This window comes from Pseudophryne corroboree, chromosome 7 (assembly GCF_028390025.1).
Source record: "Pseudophryne corroboree isolate aPseCor3 chromosome 7, aPseCor3.hap2, whole genome shotgun sequence".
Classification (NCBI taxonomy): Eukaryota; Metazoa; Chordata; class Amphibia; order Anura; family Myobatrachidae; genus Pseudophryne; species Pseudophryne corroboree.
The window spans coordinates 262,754,222-262,775,072 of NC_086450.1; the positions used below are offsets into that span (position 1 = coordinate 262,754,222).

Genomic DNA, 20,851 nt, shown 5'->3' on the forward strand with positions numbered 1-20,851 from the left:
CGGCGTCTATTTGTGTGACGCACCCCTGGTGCGATTACACGCGCACTAATACCTTAATAAAATAGAGTACGATAGTATACTGCTGAATTGCGGTATAACCCACAATCCGTTTTAATATAGCAAGTAAATGTATTAAATCGCAGTAACAGGTAACACAATTGCAAGTAACAACGCGATGAGAGATTTACAGTTACAGCCAATATGCATACACATGCACCCCTGGATCTAGGCGATCAGTCTTCAGCAAGAGGACTTCTGAGATAGGAGATCTGATCCGTCTCCAGGGGCTCAGTATTTATACCCTTTGACCAAAGGCACATAATACATCGAGTCAAGTCTTTTAGCATTGCTCCAGGGGTGAAGCATCTCTATAACTCAACGGCCCATAGGTCAGTCCACAGGAGGGAGAAGGCTTTTTTCCTTGAAGGAGACACACATGTTTGCCCTCAGGGTCCCGCTGCAAAAGTGGCTTGAACTGGCTAATATACACACATTGCTCTGCACATTTATATATCTATATCAAATATTGCTCATATCATCCGATCGCTGTGTGTGACTGTTTGTTCAAAATGACTGGGCTACTGCTAATAACATGCTGATCAGTATGACACTAAATATGGGGCAGTAATGAGATTTTAACCCTGTGGTATGTGTAATGCTGGTTTACTGGTTTGTTACTAATGTTGCTATATATTAAAACAGTACTCTTGTGTAGTGGCTATGTGAAATTTGTAAGAATGTATTTGTGTGTAACATTATGACTTTTCTCAGGGATTTCGAATTCCACAGTAATGCATGAAGTGTGCAGTGATCCGCAAAGCACTGTAATGCGCAAAGTGCGTACGTACGCAACCGCTAATAAATGCCACAATGTATTCTAATACAGAAGTGCAATTTGGCGCTATATATATGTATAATTTACTTTTCAAAATGGTGGTCATTTTTAAATCATTGTAGACAACGTTTTTCGTGTTTTTTAGTATATATGCAAATATCTCAGGACTGGGATGTGGTAGTACCTTGAACAAAAACTATTGTTCTCAGCAAAGTTTGGGCTACATTTTTGGTTTGATGCATAGATTACCTTCCCTCTATTATCCATCTGGGGGGCGCTTCCATTACTCTGGGTCATCCTCATGTCCCATAGGGCTGGCACTAATTAAATTAATAATAACATCCCCTATATAACCACTCCTCTTCCGGAGTTTTACAGTCTTGGAAGGCAAGGCACGATGTGCAAGGGCTTAGCTTTTAGTTAAGTCTTTGTGTTATTTTTAATATATTGGGTGCTTAGTCCCTTGTCACAGGCAACAATCACTAACAGAGTTGGAATAGATAGAAGCTAGTGCCAGAATACCCACTCTCTCAGCCTCTGCAGTTAGTCACCAAACTTTGCACAGTCACTGGGGCTCTGTACACCATATAGTCCAAGAAGGCATCTATTAGGGAAAGGTAAGGCACTATGTGCAAAATATTCCCTATTCACCTTCTATACCTTGCACGCAGACATACTGAGGCCGTGGCCGGGTCAGTCTTTTCTTCTTATTCTTTTTTTTTTTTTTCTACTAGCTGAAGAGAAAGAATGTAAATGTTTGTTTGCAAGCACTTACTTTAAGATGCATTCAGTTGGCGATCAGGTAAAAAAAGGCAAAACTGCGCATGCGTATGCAACACAATGCGCACGTACGTCGTACGGGTACATAGTGCATCGTTGATGTGCAATGATTCTAGCAACAAATCCATTCGCACAGCCGATCGCAAGGAGATTGACAGGAAGAGGGCATCTATGGGTGTCAACTGACCGTTTTCTGGGAGTGGTTGGGCAAACGCAGGAGTGTCCAGGCGTTTGCAGGGCGGATGTCTGACGTCAATTCCAGCTCCTCCGTCGCTAGGATCATCGCACAGGATAAGTAACTACAGGGCTGGTCTTGTTTTGCACAAAAATGTTTTTGTACCGCTCGGCTATACATGCGATCGCACCCTTGCAAAGCAAAAATACACTCCCCCGTGGGCGGTGACTATGCGTTTGCACGGCTGCAAAAAGTAGCTAGCGAGCGATCAACTCGGAATGAGGGCCAAAGTTGCCAAAGGCAAGCCGGGATCAGCCACATATTTCACTTGTACTAAATTGCAGTTAGAAATTCTGCACATTTGGTATTAATTGTTAGATCCTAATTATGTATTCCTGCTCCAGGCTTACACACAGGTTCTGGCCTGGTCTTTGGCTGTCTGGAATAGCCTCATAGTAAATGCGTAGCTTAGCCTACAGCCATGGCCAAAAGTTTTGAGAATGACACAAGTATTGGTTTTCACAAAGTTTGCTGCTTGTGTTTTTAGACCTTTTTGTCAGATGTTACTATGGTATACTGAAGTAAAATTACAAGCATTTCATAAGTATCAAAGGCTTTTATTGACAATTACATTAAGTTCATGCAAAGAGTCAGTGGGGTAGATGTATTAAGCCTGGAGAAGTCATAAAGCAGTGATAAAGAATTAATAAGTGGAAGGTGATAACGCACCAGCCAATCTGCTCCTAACTGTAATTTTTCTAACCCATTATTGTCACAACTGAGGGCTGGTGTTGGTAGCGGGAAGCCTCAAACTTGAGAGTAATTGTGGGACTTTAGTGATGCTTTAGAACGTTGAAGAAATGTAGGAATGATGCTAGAGATCGCAGGAATAGCTCTAGCTATAATGTGAGACACTGAGAACCATGTGAACAGAGTTCCGCTGGAGAATAGCTACTGTTAGCAAAACTGTATGCTCTGCCGACACAGGGTGCAATAGGAGAGGCGGGCTGCACTGCAGGGAGTTATCACAGGAGAAGCAGACTGCACCACAGAGCATGGACACAGGGGAGTCAGGTTGTACTGCAGAGTATGACACAGGAGAGTCTCTAATGAAGCAGTAGACTGGAAGACAATTGAAACATTGACAACTTCCTGGGTGTTGAGACAGGATATTTATACCCACTGGTGAACAGACATTGGCTGACAGCTTGACACAGGCACCAGCAGCGCTGCAGATTGGTAGGAAGAATGACATGTGATTTTCCAACATGGCTGCACCCATGACCGAGCTTTGAAGGGGAAAGAGCCATGTGCCAAACAATGGCGGCGGAGGCCACGGCAACAGAGGACTCCACGCACAGTGGCCACAGAGATGACAGCGGCGGCCGCGGCTTACAGAGGACGCCTCACTTAGACTCCAAGCGGCAAGATCGCGGAGGCAGCTGTGACGGCCACGACAGCCTGAAAAGCGCCATACCCAGCTAAGTGAAAACACTAAGAAGGCCGCTGAGCCGGCACTGCAGGTAACATAAAAATGAAGTGTAAAACAAGACATAGTTAAGACCCGGGCCTGGCACGCTGAGCTAATCTCAGGAGACACCTAACTGGAAGAAAATGGCGACCAGACACCCTGATCGTGACCGTTATGATTGGCTGGTGTGTTATCACCTTCACTTGTCACTTATTTATCACTTCTCCAGGCTTAATATATTTGTCCCAGTATTTGCAGCATTGACCCTTCTTTTTCAAGTCCTCTGCAATTCGCCCTGGCATGCTGTCAATCAACTTCTGGGCCACATACTGACTCTTGCCTTATCATTGCTTGGAGTTTATCAAAATTTGTATGGTTTTGTTTGTCCACCCACCTCTTGAGGATTGACCACAAGTTCTCGACGGGATTAAAGTCTGGGGAGTTTATTGGCCATGGACCCAAAATTTTCATGTTTCGTTCCCCGATACCGTTAAAACAAGCAGCATTGGGATTGTGCAAGTTTTGAAACAATAGTAACAAATCCCAGCCCTGCTTATCTGTGTCTCTATACAACCAGTATCAACCCCCCAGCAGAAATTACAGTTTAAACAGAGCTGCACACTTTTTAAATGTTGGGGGCAGGGCTAAAAATGGAGCTGGGCTAAAAACGGTGCCACTTAGTTATCACTTTTGCCTTATGGCAAGGTGCTCCATCATGCTGGAAAAGGCATTGTTAGTCACCAAACTGTTCTTGGATGGTTGGGAGAAGTTGCTCTTCGAGGATGTTTTGGTACCATTCTTTATTTTGGCTGTGTTCTTAGGCATAATTTTGAGTGAGCCACTCCCTTGGCTGAGAAGCAACCCCACACATATGAATGGTCTCAGGATTCTTTTAGTGTTGGCAGGACACAGGACTGATGGTAGCTCTCACCGTTCCTTCTCCGCACAAGCCTTTTTCCAAATTCCCAAAACAATCTGAAAGGGAATTCATCAGAGAAAATGACTTTTCCCCAGTCCTCAGCAGTCCTCTCCAAGAAAAACATCAGGGACAGACTGATATTCTGCAAAAGGGACAGGGATTGAAGTGGCTTCTTTGCTGCCCTTCTTGACGCCAGGCCATCCTTCAAATGTTTTAACTTTCCTGTGTGTGCAGATACACTCACACCTGCCTGCTGCCATTCCTGAGCAAGCTCTGCACTGATTGTGCCCCGATCCCGCAGCTGAATCAACTTTAGGAGACTGTCCTGGTGCTTGCTGGACGTTCTTGGCACCCTGAAGTGTTTTTTTACAACTATTGAACCTCTCTTCTACTTCATCATCTGGTAAATGGTTGATTTAGGTGCAATCTTACTAACAGCAATATCCTTGTCTGTGAAGCACTTTTTGTGCAAAGCAACGATCACTGTACGTGTTTCCTTGCAGGTAACCATGATTAACAGAGGAAGAACAATTATTTCAAGCACCACCCTCCTTTCAAAGCTTCCAGTCTGTTATTCTAACTCAGTCAGCATGACAGAGTGATCTCCAGCCTTGTTCTCACCTGTGTTAATGAGAGAATCACTGACATGATGTCAGCTGGTTCTTTTGTGTCCCTTTAGTATCTTCATGCTTCTGTATTTTATGAAAAGCTGTTCTGTACTTCATTGTTTTCTGTACTATATTATGGTATGTATCTGTTAAGCGCCTTGAGTCCTATTGGAGAAATGTCGGTATATAAATAAAATTATTATTATTTTGTTGTGGGGCTGAAATGCAGTGGAAATGTTGTTTTTGGGACTAAGGGGGTCATTCAGAGTTGATCGCTCACTAGCTACTTTTAGCAGCCTTGCAAACGCATAGTCGCCGCCCACGGGGGAGTGTATTTTCACTTTTTGCAAGTGTGCGAACGCGTGTGCAGCCGAGCGGGACGAAAACGTTTTGTGCAGTTTCTGAGTAGCTCTGGACTTACTTAGCCCTTGCAATCACTTCAGTCTTTTTGGTCTCGGAATTGACGTCAGACACCCGCCCTGCAAACGCTTGGACACGCCTGTGTTTTCCCAAACACTCCCTGAAAACAGTCAGTTGACACCCACAAACGCCTTCTTCCTGTCAGTCTTCTTGCGAGCGGCTGTGCAAATGGATTCTTCGTTAAATCCATTGCCCAGCAACGATTCGCTTTGTACCCGTATGATGCGACTGCCCATTGCGGTGCATACTCATGCGCAGTAGTAACCTGTTCGCTGCGTTGTGAAAAACGGCAGCGAGCGATCAACTCGGAATGACTCCCTAAGTTCAGTGTCATAGCAAAGAGGGACTTTGCAACTAATTGCAATTCATCTGATCACTTTTCATGACATTGTGGAGTATGTTCATATTGCCATCATGAAAACTGAGGCAGCAGACTTTGTGAAAATTAATATTTGTGTCATTCTCAAAACTTTTTTGCCGCAGCTGTAGAGTTAATAGTCTCCCTGTCCTCCTACTGGGTTAAAGACGGGCCTCATGGACTTCAGCAGGGTGCTGCATTATTAGTGTTTATCTTTAGAAACCGCATTTAAAGTACTCTTGTATTATTACATAATAGAGATGTTGCAATACATTGCATAGAGCATTTCTGGATCAGAATTCCTGCATGATATATGGTTAACCCTTTAGCACATTGTGTTAGGTCACCACTGAGCTTTATTTATAACTGGACTCTTAGTCTAGAGTTTTTAAACTATGTAAGATACTAGGGTAATATGCTACACAAAGTTCTCAGACTATTCTGGGTGCCTGTGAAGATCCCTGTTCCCTAGTCCGTTATTATAATAGGGATGTTATGACTGCAATTGATATTATCGCCCCTGTGCGTTTAAGACCTCGTAAACCACAACGTCGAGCTCCCTGGTTCGACAACAGTGTTAGTGAGCGCAAGAAAAGGGGGCATAGACTGGAAAGACGATGGAGGAAGACTAACCTACTGGATGACAAAATAAAACTAATAAAGCATAACGAAGAATATCAATCGACAATCACTCATAAGAAATCACAGTTCCTGTCAAATGAGATCACGGCAGCAAACAGGCCAGCTCAACTTTTCCGCACAGTGGAGATGTAATGCAAACCAGCATTCCTGCAGACTGATGAAACTCTCTCCCAGGCAAGATGCAATGAGTTTGCAAACTTCTTTGCAGATAAAATATCCACCATCCGGGCTGAAATCTCCACAGTGCCATCAAAGGAGTGTCGAACTACAAAGCCTGCCAATATAAGCCACCTGCCTTCATGGACCAGCTTTCACCCAGTGGATGTAAAGGACACTGCTCAAATTGCTCGGATTTTGTGTCCCACCAAGCTTCTAGTAGGTTGTATGGATATAATTGGTCCTGGCTTTGCAAAAATTGTTCAATGCTCTTTGCAGATGGATATTTTTTCTGGACCCCTAAATGAAGTAATTGTTAAACCTCTTCTTAAAAAACCTAATTTAGATCCCGACTGCATGGCCAACTACAGACCGGTATCAAACCTTCCTTTTCTAGGAAAGGTTATTGAGAAAGTGGTTGCAAATCAACTGAAAACCCACCTGACAACCCATGATATTTATGATCCATTCCAATCAGGATTCAGGAGAAGATATAGCACTGAAACAGTCCGTGTGTGTGTGTGTGTGTGTGTGTGTGTGTGTGTGTGTGTGTGTGTTAAATGATCTGATGGCAAGAGACAGAGGTGACTGTTCAATATTAATCTTTCTGGATCTCTGCAGCATTTGATACCGTGGACCATGGGCTTCAGAGCGACTGATACATTTTTGTGGACCGGATGGCACAGTCCTAAGCTGATTCAAATCATTTCTCACAGGCGGGTCACAGAGTATCGTCTGGAGTATACTCATCACCATCAATGCCATTGCCATGTGGTGTCCCACAAGGTTCTATACTATCCCCCATGCTTTTTGCAGTATACATGCTCCTGCTGGGTGAAATAATCAGGTGCCATGGCCTTGTCTACCACTGCTATGCAGATGATACACAACTGTACTTGTCCTTTGCTTCGGGCACTGATAACTCAATAGCAACCCTAAATGGCTATCGAGCTGAGCTCCAAGAGTGGATGAGCATCAGTTGGCTGTGACTGAAGCCGGATAAAACAGAGGTCCTTATGATAGGACCGCAACATCAAAGGACAAGACTGAAGCATAGCCAACCAGCTGGATTTACACTCGGGGATTCAGAATTACAAACCACTGATCATTGGGGAATCTCGGCGTTGTCCTGGATGGTGGCTTGACACTTAAACATCAGATATCAGCCACAATCCAATCCTCATTCTTTCACCTGAGCAACATAGCCAGAATCAATCCCTTAATTCCCTCAGATGATCTGCCAAAAGTCATACATGCATGTGTATCATCTCTATTAGACTACTGTAATGCCCTCTACCTTGGTCTCCCAGCAAAAGAATTTCACGACTTATAGCTGGTGCAAAACACAGCTTCCAGGCTCATAACCAACCAGCCCTGTTCTAGCCACATAACACCCATGCTCTACTCCCTTCACTGGCTGTCTGTAAGATGGTAAATCATCATCAAGATTGGCTTACTGAGTTTCAAAGCACTACATGACCAGGGCCCAAGATACCTGAAGCAGCTTCTGATCCCATACTGCCCCACTCGATTACTGCGATCTGTAGATGAAGAACTTTTAGCAGTACCTAGAATCTCCCGTAATTCATCTGGGGGTCGAGCTTTTAGTCATGCGGCTCCGACTCTATGGAACTCGCTTCCCCGCACAATGCGAGAGGCCCCAACTATAGAATCCTTCAAAAGTAGACTCAAGACGTTCCTGTTTACTAAAGCATTTCCATAATGTTCCTTTAGTATCTTCATGCTTCTGTATTTTACGAAAAAGCTGTTCTGTACTTCATTATTTTCTGTACTATATTGTGCTATGTATCTGTTAAGCACCTTGAGTCCTGTTGGAGAAAGCGCTATATAAATAAAATTATACACGGCGGTGATCCTTTTGTACATGATGAGTAGCTCCCTGCCAGCACAGCACCTGCGCGCTGAGACCGCTACTTGCTGTGTCCCAGGTCGCAGCCGATGCGTGTGACGTCACACAGCCGCTGCGACCCACCCCTCCAACGGTCCGGACACGCCTCCGTTGTCCGGACTGCGCCCCACCATCTAATGCCGTTGTCACGCCCTCTCCCACCCCACGTCCGCCTTTGCCTGTCAGTCAGGCAGAGGTGATCGCAGCCCTGAGATGCGCACTCCGCAAAGTCATTCAGACTGCAATTGCTGCAGTGGCACAATCTGAATTGCCCCCCATAGAGAGAAAGGAAGCAGAAAGAGGAGCAGCAGAAACGTAGGGACAGAGAGAGGGGCAGCAGGGTCCGAGGGACAAAGTGGTGGTAGGGACAGAGAGAGTGTGCCGGCAGAAACCGAGGGGCAGCAGGGTCATAGGGACATAGAGTGGCAGTAGGGACGTATGGACGGAGAGAGGGGCAGCAGGTACATAGGGACAGAGAGAAGGCATTAGGTATGTAGGGACAGAAATAGGGGCAGAAGGGACATAGAGATAGAGAGAATGGCTGTAGGGACAGAGAGTGCCAGCAAAGACATAGGGACAGAGAGTGTGGCGGTAGGGACTGAGAAGGTGCCAGTAAAGATAGGGACAGAAAAAGAGTGGCAGCAGGGACATAGAGACAGAGTGTCAGTAGGGACAGAGCGAGAGAGTGCCGGCAAAAACATAAGGACAGAGAGAGAGGAAGCAGACACGTAGGGACATAGAGAGAAAAGCACGGGTGTAGGGACAGAGAGGGGCAGCAGGGACAGAGAGAGTGGTGGCAAAAACAGAGGTAGTAGGGACTGAGAGTTGGGCAGTAGGGACTGAGAGTGGGGCAGCAGGGATGTAAGGATGGAGAGTGGGGCAGCAGGAACATAGGGACAGAGAGGAACAGCAGGAACGTATGGACATAGAGAGGGGCAGCATGGATGTAGGGAAAGAGAGAGTGCTTGCAAAAATATAGACATGTGGGGGAACGCCCAGCACAGGGCTAGTCTGGCCCTACCCCCTTCCCCGCATAGGTACAAAAGCATCGCACGGTGTTGATGCTTTTGTACCTGATGAGTAACTCCCTGCCAGCACAGCACCTGCGCGCTGGGAGGCCGCTACTTTCCGTGTCCCGGGTCACAGCCGCTGCATGTGACGTCACGCAGCCGATGCAGCTCGCCCCTAAAATGGGTAAGGTGAAGTAAGACCAGATGTCGTGCGCTTATGAAAAAAAATAATGAAAAAAGGGGGTACTTTCCTCACAAGTCTTCTGCTAAATACTTCATATAAATAGGATCCATATGTGGGGAAAAAAACAGAATTCCAAATATAGTGTAGTATATTCTAAATTTGAAAAATGAGTATATACGGATGATGTCAATGAAAATAGATGGGGGATTACCAGAACTAAGTGTAATACAAGCCACGATATATGCCTTTCAAAAGTATTCCGCAGCTAGGATGATCGTGTGTCAATCCCCTCACAGGTCCTCTGTCGTCAACCTTTACCACAAACGCTCCCCAGAAACCAAATTCATATAGGGAAAACAGAATTCCAGATATAGTGTAGTAGGTTCAGAGAAAAGTAATTTTAATATATACAAATAAAAATTGCCAATACATAAAAGGTAATAGATGGAGAATTACCACAAATAATAATAAAATCAGCGTTGAATAATGAGTCTCACTGGAAAGAATACAGCTCAAATATCCCCTGATATAAAAAGGTAAAGTTGGAGGTTTACCGGATTTTCAAGAAATATGTGCCTTTGATGTTACGAGGAAGCTGGCTGCGGAACCCGTCTCCCAAAGTGACACACAGTTCCGTCCGTCCGGTGAAGCTTTTTGCACACAAGTTTCTCCCGGGAGCAGCCGCGTGCTTCCGGTCCATGGAACGCACGTGGACCACATGACGGTCTTCTTTAGATTATCTCCCTCCACTGTGTGGTCGCGTGCTTCCGGGCTATGGAAAGCAAAGTACAAAACAAGAAAATTGCTGAAGAAGATGTCCATATACACCCAGTTTTTTACAGCGCATATCAATCTGAAAAAAAGGGGGGGGGGGGAACCATATAAATAACATTTCTTGAAGGAAGGGGTCAAAATGAAACATAAAATGGTAATGAAAATAAATGAGTTTGGTAGGGGTGCATAACAGTATAGAGTAAAGATGATGAAAGCCCTTAATGATTCTTAGATAAAAAATAACATGCAACATATACAATAGTGGTATATAAGAATGAATATGATAGAGGTGTATACCAGTATAGCAATAGAATTTAGGATGAGTATTTAAATGTGAGTGAAATCTTATTAAGGTACATGGGGAGAGGAGTGGAATATTAGAATATGCTACAGGAACCACTTAAGTTCAAAGTCTGCGTTTAATCCATTCGATATCAGACTTTTCAATTTATAGATCCATCTCATCTCGGTTCTTGCTAGTCGCGTTGTTTTATCTCTGTGTCTCCAGGTGTTTCTCACATTTTCAATGACAAGGAATTGCAGAATGTGTTTGGTTGATGAATTATGTTTTTCTTTAAAATGACTGGACAAAGGATGAGTCATGACCCCTTTCTTTATATTTCTTACGTGTTCACTCAAGCGTGTCTTTAGCGCTCTACTTGTTTTTCCTACACAAATTTTATGACAGCTACACTCTGGCCCTCATTCCGAGTTGTTCGCTCGCAAGCTGCTTTTAGCAGCATTGCACACGCTAAGCCGCCGCCTACTGGGAGTGAATCTTAGCTTAGCAGAATTGCGAACGAAAGATTCTCAAAATTGCGAATAGAAATTTCTTAGCAGTTTCTGAGTAGCTCGACACTTACTCTGCCACTGCAATCAGTTCAGTCAGTTTCGTTCCTGGTTTGACGTCACAAGCGCACCCTGCGTTCGCCCAGACACTCCCCCGTTTCTCCAGCCACTCCCGCGTTTTTCCCAGAAACGGCAGCGTTTTTTCACACACTCCCATAAAATGGTCAGTTTCCGCCCAGAAACACCCACTTCCTGTCAATCACACTCCGATCACCAGAATGAAGAAAAAACCTTGTAATGCCGTGAGTAAAATACCAAACTTATTAGCAAATTTACTTGACGCAGCCGCAGTGCGAACATTGCGCATGCGCAGTTAGCGGAAAATCGCACCGATGCGAAGAAAAATAACGAGTGAACAACTCGGAATGAGGGCCTCTATCAGGTAAATCACATTGGTGGTATGGCAGGTCATAAAATCATGGAGTTTGTACGTGACATTGTTTATGCTGAATTCCTCATATTTAGATTTTGTGGTTTGGATTTCACGGCAAGCTTGACAGGTTGCACATCTATAAAAGCCCTTACTCCTGATCGGATGTTTCTCTTTTGATGGTAGTGCACTCTTTGTGAGTTTACTCTTCTAATTTGGTGCCTTCCGATAGATGAATTTGGGCTTTGCTGGTATAATATCTTTGAGTAGTAGGTCTCTCTCTAATAAATGCCAATGTTTTTTCACTATCGATTCAATTTTTTTTATGTTGGTGTGTGAATTGCGTAATAAAAGCAAGTTTGTGGACATCTTCAGCAATTTTCTTGTTTTGTACTTTGCTTTCCATAGCCCGGAAGCACGCGACCACACAGCGAAGGGAGATAATCTAAAGAAGACTGTCATGTGGTCCACGTGCGTTCCATGGACCGGAAGCACGCGGCCGCAACACAGGAAGTGCACGAGTCAAAGCCGGGATGCGGTCCGCGGTTCATTCCACGGACAGGAAGCACGCGGCCGCTCCCGTACCTATCTATTAGAGACGGCTTTTTTAAGTAAATAATCCACGAGTACCACCAACGTGATATTAACATAAAATTATGAGATCCCCAGTATTATTAAAATTTTGTGTATCGGAAGTACGGAAATACGGAGGCTAGGTCCTCCCACTAAAAGTTGAGTTTAGATCGGTTGTGTTTTATAGTTTTTATTATGCAAAGCTGCTATGTTTAGACTACACAACAATTTTGAATCTGTGGAGGGAAAACTTGATGTAAGAATATATAGGTGACCTTGTTGACCCGGAAGTGATTTACATATAAGGTGACCTTGTTGACCCGGAAGTGATTTGCATACAACAAGGTGACCTTGTTGACCCGGAAGTGATTTACATACAGAGCATAAATAGCCCAGACTTAGCATAGCTCCTGTCATGCAGCCTTGATGAAGGGAGAGATCCCGAAACCGGTCGGCACTGCATGACAGGAGAAACTTGTGTGGCAAAGAGCTTCACCGGACGGACGGAACTGTGTGTCACTTTGGGCGACGGGTTCCGTACCCAGCTTCCTCGTAACATCAAATGCACATATTTCTTGAAAATCCGGTAAACCTCCAACTTTACCTTTTTATATCAGGGGATATTTGAGCTGTATTCTTTCCAGTGAGACTCATTATTCAACGCTGATTTTATTATTATTTGTGGTAATTCTCCATCTATTACCTTTTATGTATTGGCAATTTTTATTTGTATATATTAAAATTACTTTTCTCTGAACCTACTACACTATATCTGGAATTCGGTTTTCCCTATATGAATTTGGTTTCTGGGGAGCGTTTGTGGTAAAGGTTGACGACAGAGGACCTGTGAGGGGATTGACACACGATCATCCTAGCTGCGGAATACTTTTGAAAGGCATATATCGTGGCTTGTATTGCACTTAGTTCTGGTAATACCCCATCTATTTTCATTGACATCATCCGTATATACTAATTTTTCAAGTTTAGAATATACTACACTATATTTGGAATTCTGTTTTTTTCCCACATATGGATCCTATTTATATGAAGTATTTAGCAGAAGACTTGTGAGGAAAGTACCCCCTTTTTTCATTAATCTTATAGGCGCACGACATCTGGTCTTACTTCACCTTACCCATTTTATCCTTGGTATTGGGGATACCTTTTAGACCAGCCTGTGTGCAGCTGATTCTTTGTTGGCGCCAAGGTACTTTTCTGTTATCCATTTTCGCCCCTACAATGGTCCGGATACACCTCCATTGTCCGGACCGCGATCCGCCGCTTGCGTTCTAACACCGGTGGCGCGCCTCCTCCCACCCCGGACAGAGAGAGGGGCAGCAGGGACATAGAGACAGAGAGAATGGCTTTAGGTACAGAGAGAGAGTCCCCGCAAGGACATGGACAGAGAGGGGCAGTAGGGACAGGGAGGTACAGCAACAACGACAGAGTTCCGACAAAGAGAGGGACAGCAGGGACATAGGGATGGAGAGTGGCAACAGGGACATAGAGACTAGAGAGTGTGTGTGTGCTGTCAAAGACAAAGGGACCTAGAGAAGGGTAGTAGGGACATAGAGAGGAGCAGCAGCGATGTAGGGACAGAGAGGGGCAGGAGGGTCGTAGGGACAGATAGAGGGGCAGCAGGGACATATGGAAAAAGAATGCCGACAGACAGAAGGACAGCAGGGACGTAGGGACAGCAGGGACAGAGAGTGGCAGCAGGAACATAGGGACAAAGAGGGGCATCAGGGACATAGGGACAGAGAGCGGCAGCAGGGATGTAGGGACAGAGAGAGGAGCAGCAGGGACCTATAGACAGAGTGCGCTGGTAGGGACAGAGAGTGCTTGCAAAAACATAGCACGTCTACGATCAGTTTCACAGACATGCGGGGGACACCCAGCACAGGTCTAGTCCACCCCGCATGTGGGGCCCTACCCCCTTCCCCGCATAAGTACAAGAGCATCGTACGACGGTGATGTTTTTGTACATGATGAGTAGCTCCCTGCCAGCACAGAACATGCGTGCTGAGAGGCTGCTACTCGCTGTGTCCTGGGTCACGGCCGCTGTGTGTGACGTCACGCAGCCGCTGCGGCCTGCCCCTCCAATGGTCCGGACACGCCTCCATTGTCCGGGCCGCGCCCCACCATCTAACTCCGTTGTCATGTCCTCTCCCACCCCGCGACCGCATCTGCCTGTCAATCAGGCAGAGGTGATCACAACCCTCAGATGCGCACTCCACAAAGTAATTCAGACTGCAATTGCTGCAGTGGTGCAGTCTGAATTACCCCCATAGAGAGAAAGGAAGCAGAGACATAGGGACATAGTGAGAGGGGCAGCAGAGATGTAGGGACAGAGAGAGGGGCAGCAGGGTCCGAGGGACAGAGCGTGGCGGTATGGACAGAGAGTGCCGGCAGAAACCGAGAGAGGGGCAGCAGGGACGTATGGTCGGAGAGAGGGGCAGCAGGTACATAGGGACAGAGAGAAGGGGCATTAGGGATGTAGGGACAGAAATAGGGGCAGAAGGGACATAGAGACAGAGAGAGTGGCTGTAGGGACAGAAAGAGTGCCAGCAAAGAGATAGGGACAGAGAGAGGGAAAGCAGGGATGACAGAGTTCCTGCAAAGACAGAGTGGCAGCAGGGACAGAGAGAGTGGCGGTAGGGACTGAGAGAGGGTGCCAGTAAAAATAGAGGAGCAGCAGGGACGTAGGGACAGAGAGAGAGGTGTAGCAGGGACATAGATACAGAGAGAGGTGGTAGACCAGAGCAAGAAAGTGCTGGCAAAAACATAGGGACAGAGAACAAAGCAGCACAGATGTAGAAACTGAGAGGGGCAGCAGGGACAGAGAATGGCGGCAAAAACAGAGAGGTAGTAGAGACTGAGTGGACGTAGGGACTGAGAGAGTGGGGCAGCAGGGACGTAGGGACTGAGAGAATGGGGCAGCAGGGACGTAGGGTCTGAGAGTGGGGCAGCAGGGATGTAGGGACTGAGAGTGGGGCAGCAGGAACATAGGGGGGCAGTCTCTCTCTCTGTCCCTGTGTGCCAGTAAAGATAAAGGGACAGCGAAAGAGTGGCAGCAGAAGCATATAGACAGAGAGAGGGGCAGTAATGACAGAGAGGGTGCCGGCAAAGACAAAGGGACAGAGGGGCAGCAGGAATGACAGAGAGTGAGTTCCGGTAAAGACTAAGAGTCAGGGAGGGGCAGCAGAGACAGAGGGAGTGGTAGGGACAGAGTGAAGACAAAGACATAGGGATAGAGAGAGGGGCAGCAGGGACATAGAGACAGAGGGAGAGTGCCAGTAAAGAAAGACATAGGGACAGAGAGAGTGCCAGTAAAGACTTAGGTACAAAGCGAGGCAGCAGGGACGTAGGGGCAGAGAGAGAGGCAGCAGGGGCATAGAGACAGAGAGAAGGGGCATCAAGAACGTAGGGAGATATAGAGGCAAGGACATACAAATAGAGAGACATCATAAATGCAGGGACAGAGACGGGGTATAAAAGACACACATTGGCCTCCATAGGAAAAAACGCATACATTGGCCTCCAGGGGAAAAACCCACATACATTTGTCTCCATGAACAAACACACATTGCTCCCCACAGGGGAAAAAAAATCTCATTGCTCCCCACAGTGGAAAAAAAAATCACATTGCTTCCCACAGTGAAATAAAAATAATATTGTTCCCCACAGTGAAAAAATAAATCACATTGCTCCCTACAGTGACAGAAAAAAAACATTGGCACCACAGGGAAAGAAAATCACATTGTCCCCAGAGAAAAAAGAAAATAACAAACATTAGGGCAGATGTATTAACCTGGAGAAGGGATAAAGAAGTAATAAAGCAATGATAAGCACAAGGTGATAACGCACCAGCCAATCATTAAGGATTTGAAAAATTACAGTTATGAGCTGACTGGCTGGTGGTTATCACCTTGCACTTATCACTGCTTTATCACTCCTTTGTCCCTTCTCCAAGCTTAATATGTCTGCCCCATTGTGCCATACTTGCTGCAGGTGGGTGGGGTCGGAGTTTGGAGCCATGAGGGGGGAGAGCACAGTAAAGAGGTTCTAGTGTGTGGGGGGGATTGGGGGTGCCATGAGTGGGGGGGGGGGCTAAAATTTGGAGCCATGCGGGGGTAGAGCACTTTACTGGTGCGGGGGAAGGGGGGACGAATTTGCCGCAGGTGGGGGGTGGCGTTTGGAGACATGAAGGGGGAGAGCACAGGACAGGAGTACTGGAGCAGGGGAGGGGGTGCCGCAGGTGGTGGGATGTAGTGTGGAGACATGAGAGGGGAGAGCACAGTACAGGAGTACTGATGCGAGGGAGGGGGGTGGTAACCATGAGAGAAAATTATGGAACAGGAAAAGAGTACTGAGAGTGGAGAGGGGAGAATAGAAGTGGGTGTAGAGTAACAGGAGAGTGGATCTGGGGAGGGTCCAGCCCCAGACTGGACCAGCCATTGAATAAGGATGGAGGTGACCTGCACCTCTGGCTCCGCCCAAGCTATGTCCCTGCCAGCATGGGGGGGTGGGGTAGCTGCTGTGAGCCAGGGACACTGCTGGGCAGGTCAAGGAGTGTAGATCGCGCCCACTAATACATCCGTTCTTTGCGGGAGAGTGGGGGAGAAGATGGGTATGTGCCTTAGTTGAACCTTGGGTGCAGGGAATGCTGTGGGTCCTGGAACCATCTTGGGCTCCATAGAAGCTGCACCCTCATTAGTTATGCTACTGGCGACCTGGTTGTAATAAGTCCCCCCTTTATGGGTATGATATATGGATACTGACTCTGGTTGTTTTCTGTGCAAAATAACCTGTTCTGTAGCATCATATGCTGTATTCCCTATAATATTTGGTGATTTTACTGCCTCTTTTAGGAGGTTTAGTTTCCCACGGTCATGGGTTTGTATGGTCTCTCTGTGCTTATAGGTTGCAGAGCATTATATATTGCACCTCTGACAGGTTCAGTCACAACTTTTATGGCATGGACTTAAGTTCAGTGCACATGCTTCCTCTAAACTAATTAGTATTCCAGTACAATGGTAATTAGTACTTAGTTTCACCTCTGAGTAACCATTCAAAAGAAGACTCATACAGGTTTCTTTGTGAGTTTGACAACTGCTCCATTTTATGATAGGGAGCACCATGAGGGAGTCCTCTCTTCCACTTTTAGTGTCCATAAGTTAGTGTTATAGTAACATTTAGTTTCAGAGGTTGAAAAAAGACAATTTGTCCATCGAGTTCAACCTTTTAGTGATTTCCCATACTGTAATATTTTAAAACTAATATTAACTGTGCTGAATGTTTAGCCAGTATGTCCATTCATCTTTTGTTTTATTTTTTTACTTTAGTGCATGATTTACCCCCTCCCCCCCCCCCCCCTCCCCAATATAACCCTGTATATCCTTATCCGTTAGGAATTTATCTAGCACATTCTTAAAAGTAACGGTCGAGTCTGCCATTACTACACTCTCGGGCAGGGAATTCCAAATATGTGTTGTCCTTACTGTGAAGAAACCTTTCCATCTCAGGGTGCAAAAATCTCCTCCTCTAAGCCAAGCGGGTGTCCGCGTGTCCTTTGTGTTGATCTCACAAGAAACAAGTCCCCCGCTATCTCTGTGTATTATCCCCTTATATATTTGTAAATGTTAAACATGTTCCCTCTTAATCTCCTTTATCCCAGTGTAAACATGCTCAGCCTAACAAGCCTTTCCTCGTATTCTAGTGTCTCCATCCCCTTAATCAATTTGGTTGACTGTCTCTGAACCTTTTCTAGCCTCAGAACCTTTTATAGTATGGTGCCCATAATTGTGCACAGTATTCGAGATGTGGCCTCACTGGTGATTTTATATAATGGGAGTATAACACTCTGATCCCTTGCATCAATTCCCCGTTTTATGCATGCTAATACCTTGTTTGCTTTTTTGCTGCATTCCTACTTTGGGTACTACTGCTAAGTTTGTTATCTATGTGGACACTTAGATCTTTTTCCAATACAGAATCCCCTAGTTTTTCCCCATTTAGTGTATAAGTAGTATGTTTGTTCTTGCTACCAAAGTACATTACCTTACATTTGTCTATATTTACCCTCATTCTCCATTTAGCTGCCCATGCTTCCAGTTTAAATAAGGAGTTCTGAAGAGACTCAGCATCCCCCTCCTAATTTCTAACTTTACAGAGTTTGGTATCGTCTGCAAAAATTGACACCATGCTCTCTAGTAAAACACAAACCGAAAAAGCGATAGCGCTGGCTGAAAGATCAGATGGATTGTCAGTAATGAATATAACATGTATTCTTAATATATATATATATATATATATATATATATATATATTTATCCACATAAATCATAAAAACATTAGACTACTAATAGACTAATAGTTACCATAAATGTTCGTATGGGTTTGGCCTGTACCTATTGACTATACCGGACCAGTAGCGCTTATACAAGGACAACGGCACTTCTTAAGACTGAAGGTGCAGTCCCAGGAAACGGTTCGTGATACAATTCCACCAGTGGAGGAAACAAAAGTCGCATAAGCATAGATCTGCAACTTGCGTGGTCTTCACCAGAGTTATGGTGTCCTTTAGGTGTAATCCGATCCTTTGGTAAAAGAGTCCAAGACCAATGATGGTTAGAAAGGTTCAGGCAATGATTGAATCCATCCATTAGAATTTTGGTGACCAGGGAGTACAGCCCAATACTGCTGCTTTTTCAAAGGTGAAGTGAACTGACAGTCTTTTAGTTAATTGGTCAATTACTGTCACATGATTCAGACAATCCATCTAATAAACTTAAACAGTAAATACCAGTGTATAGTGTTAAAGCAGACTCAAAGGGAAATGGGATAAGAACAGTATGTTTTTAAATATTACACTTCTTCTGGAGGTACAAACATTGAAGAAAGTACACACTTAGGGATTTGGAACGCAAGCGGGGTCACGTGACTTCCGGTCCATGACCCGCAGCTTGCTTCCCTGCACATTGGATGTGACTCCTATGGAGGTTTCCCCAGCCGCAAATAATGGAGCGCAATCGCGGGTCACGTGACTTCCCGTCCGTGACCAGCAGCTAGCTTCCAGACGCAGCGACTGATTGGAGCAGGGAAGCCGGTCACGTGTCGGCTGGTCTTCCGGGAATTGGAGCGCAAAATGCGGTCACATGGTTTTTTAACTGTGACCCGCAAGGTTGAATAACCGTTTGACAGCCATAAAAAAACAGTAAAAGAAGGGGGGGAGTTGTCCACAATCTAAATACGGTTATTTTATCACATGGATTTAAATGATTCTATTTATCTGGATTGTAAACATTATTGAAACATACAGGCTAACACACAAAAATCAATAAGAATATTTTCCTCTATAGCATTAGGAAATTAACAACAATGACATATATTTTATTAATAGACACTGAACATATATAGATAATGATAAGTATTTACCCATAAAAGCTTTAATTACAGCCTTTCACCACTAGATGGCAACAGACCCCTAACATGGGTAAAAATCTCATGTTGTCCTCATGCAAACAATTTATAAGTAAAGAACAATATAATAAATCAAATTACATTATTTAGTTCTACTGACTCATTGATACCTGCTGGGAAGATGCTGTTCATTTTCAGCATCCAAAATACTTAATGTTTACAAAGCTTTTTATAGCGATCCCCTCCTCGTATTGCTCTGGGAATAAATTCCAAACCCAATACTTTCAGGCATCTGATGTCCCCATTGTGATGGTCTTCATAATGTTTCGACACACTGTCTGAATTTTCTACAATATATTCCTGCGATGTTCCAGAAATCTTATTTTGAGCGGACAGGTTGATCTCCCAATATATTTTAAATTACATCCGCACACTAGCATATAAATTATATATAAGGTCTCACAGTTTATATTATTTTTGATCTCATACAGTCTATCGCCTTCAATATTTACTGTTAAAGTTCTACCCAATACATAATTGCATTTTTACCACACTTAAAGGACCCTTTTTACTTTTTTATTATGTTGTAGTAACCAATTTGTCTCCCCTAGTGAACTTTCAGGTTTTACATCATTTTTTAGATAGCTTGGTGCTAATAAATTCTTAAAGAGTTTTGTTTCTACGGAAAATCAAGTGTGGTTCATTGGGAAGAATATTAGATAGCAAATTATCTTGTTTAAGAATGTTATAGTTTTTAGATACAATGTTTCTTAATATCTGAATGCCAATTGTTATATGTTGAGATAAGACACCTCTTTATCGGTGTCTCTATCCTTAACTTTTTTGGATGGTGCCAAGAGTTCATCTCTTTCTAAATTCTTAGCATCTTTTAACGCTTCACGTACCAATTAACTGGGATAGTCTCTAGCTAAAAAAGAATCGACCATCATCTCTCTGCTTGTCTGTCAAAGTCTGAACCTTTCAGAATGCTCCTTTTCCCAGATAAGTGGTGTGCACTAGTGAAGTGCAAATATTTGTGATGAGCGGGTTCGGTTCCTCGGAAACCGAACCCCCCCGAACTTCACCCATTTTACACGGGTCCGAGGCATACTCTGATTCTCCCGGTTAATCCGAGCGCGCCCGAACGTCATCATCCCGCTGTCGGATTCTCGCGAGATTCGGATTCTATATAAGCAGCCGCGCGTCGCCGCCATTTTCACTCGTGCATTGGAAATGTTAGGGAGAGGACGTGGCTGGCGTCCTCTCCGTTTATTAATGTTGATGCAAAATTAATATTTGTGCTTATTGCTTAATTGTGGGGACTGGGGAGCAGCTGTATATAGGAGGAGTACAGTGCAGAGTTTTGCTGACAGTGACCACCAGTATACGTTGTCTG

At 44.8% G+C, this 20,851-nt stretch overlaps 1 protein-coding gene and 1 long non-coding RNA gene across 3 annotated transcripts in view; one reads left to right on the plus strand and one right to left on the minus strand.

Annotated features, from left to right (window-relative positions):
• The window catches only part of WIPI2 (WD repeat domain, phosphoinositide interacting 2), a 797,269-nt gene that overhangs the window by 738,531 nt on the left and 37,887 nt on the right, over positions 1–20,851 (plus strand). The window lies entirely within an intron of this gene.
• LOC134943570 (uncharacterized) lies at positions 9,847–18,971 on the minus strand. The gene is made up of 2 exons (XR_010181614.1): positions 18,414–18,971; positions 9,847–10,239 (listed from the first exon to the last, which is right to left on the minus strand). It is a non-coding gene; the product is annotated as an uncharacterized LOC134943570 (long non-coding RNA).